We start from the raw sequence: 2021 nt of genomic DNA on the forward strand, positions 1-2021 counted from the left end.
GAGGCTGAGGCAGGAGAATGGCGTGAACCCAGGAGGCGGAGCTTGCAGTGAGCTGAGATCCGGCCACTGCACTCCAGCCTGGGCAACACAGCGAGACTCCGTCTCAAAAAAAAAAAAAAAAAATTAAAAGGTGGCAGCTCAGGGTGAGCTCTTCTGTTATTCATTTCTTCCTAAATTTTTAAGGGCTTTTTCTCGGTCAATAGTTTGTACAAACTGGTTAGTTTAACTTCAATATCCATTTCATTAAAGTTGATGGATCGTGATGAGATGCATTTAAGACAGATAGTGATCGATGTTTTTTTATCTCTTGAACACAAGCTTTGTCTGAATGATGTTCTTTTAGCTCTTGAACACAAGCTTTGAATAATAACTACAGGTTTTAAGTGCTGTTACATTAATACTATAACATACGTGTTAGAAACAAAGGGATATTTCAAAGGTAGATACTTGAAAATTCTCTAGTCTCAGTGTATATGTGTATTGAATATACTCTAAAAATAAATGTGCAATTTGCCAGTAGGACAATGCAGTGATTAGCATTAGGTATGTCTCTTTGATATCCTAGCTATGTCCTACTTTCTTCTAAGTGCAATCCTTTCATGTTCACTTGCTGTTTCACCCCATCTACTCTAACTTCATTTGGAAGACTTGTCTAGAGGATAGCATGTATTTTTACCTTTGCAGTGAATTGTATATGCTAATTGTAACCACAGCTATTTTTATGTTAACATAACTCCAAATGTTATATTAAATGTTCTATTATATATCAGCTCTAATCCCTTAAGTAAATTTTAAGAAATAAGTTCTTGTTCAAAAAAAAAAAAAAAAAAAGAAGGATAAGAATTTCAGAAATAACAAGGTGGCAAGAAAGACTCAGAGCTCTCGTTGGTGACCAGGGGTGGAAGACACAGTCATTAACAGAAATCAGCAACAGGTAAAGAGAAAAGGGAGAGGGAGAATTGGCCTTGCTGAATTCCAGATACTTCTCCCTCTTATACTTCTTACCTGAATTGTTAAGTGTGTACAGTGTGCACTAAGCAATGGCACTTTTTTAGAAGAAATGAGCAGATTTTAAAACAATCTAGAATTAAGACATTAAGGAATTACTGTCGGTTTTGTTGAATGTGGTAATATTATGGTTACATTTTTAACAAACAGTCCTTCTCTGTTGGAAATGCATATGATAGTATTTTTAGGTAAAATTATGTGATGTCTGGGATTTCCTTCCAAATACTCCAGCAGCAAAAACAAGAAAATGAGGGGGCGGGGGGCTCAATGAAACACGGATTATAGAATGTTGGTAACTAAAGAAGTTCTAAATCCTAATTCTACCCAACCCAGTCATATTACACAAGTAAATTTCTTAACCTCTGTAACATGACACTTCTATCAATTCAGAGTTTTGATTCCTAACTTTCAAATTGTTGAGAGTTTAAAATATTATGGAGACCATAAACCCAGTTGCCTGGCAGATAACAGTGGCCCAATAAATGGTAATTACCATCATTTTTTATTTCACAGTAGCTGACAAATCCCTGGGAATCCAGCAGCCAGGATGAAATATGCCTGGGGCAAAGATGGTGGTTACCTCAATGAGAGTACCAGTCTGGGGTAATATTCCCTGTGGAGATCCTTGCCCTTAAAATCGCCCCACTATTGTAGAAAAACAAGCAAGGCCTTGAGCCTCAATTTGGACACTTCAGGGTACAAGATGTCAGGTGGGCAAAGGAAATTCAGCCATGGTTTCGAGCAGAAAAGACACTATAGGAATGTGAAAGGTAAGTGGTACCTACCTGATAGGAGGTTCTCAGGAGCACAGAAGTCCTTCCTTTCTCAAGAGATAGTCCTCTCCCAGCAGGCAGGTATTGGAGAAGGTGGACCTGAGGATGAAACAGGCAGTGTGAATTTCAGGATTGTCTCTTAGCACCCAGATATGGAGGCTAGAAATCCCCAAGTTTAAAATGAGTGGGCCAGCTGGGAGCGGTGGCTCATATCTGTAATCCCAGCACTTTGGGAGGCCA

The 2021-nt window shown here is 38.7% G+C and overlaps 1 protein-coding gene across 3 annotated transcripts in view; it reads right to left on the reverse strand.

Moving 5' to 3' along the window:
* ZNF343 (zinc finger protein 343) overlaps positions 1-2021 on the reverse strand; it is a 22589-nt gene that overhangs the window by 18586 nt on the left and 1982 nt on the right. For all 3 annotated transcript variants that reach the window (XM_011974557.1, XM_011974562.1, XM_011974568.1), the window contains exon 2: positions 1794-1880. The gene's annotated coding sequence lies outside the window, so the exon portion shown is untranslated. The remainder of the gene's footprint in view (positions 1-1793; positions 1881-2021) is intronic.

This window comes from Mandrillus leucophaeus, unplaced genomic scaffold (genome assembly GCF_000951045.1).
Source record: "Mandrillus leucophaeus isolate KB7577 unplaced genomic scaffold, Mleu.le_1.0 Scaffold101, whole genome shotgun sequence".
NCBI lineage: Eukaryota > Metazoa > Chordata > Mammalia > Primates > Cercopithecidae > Mandrillus > Mandrillus leucophaeus.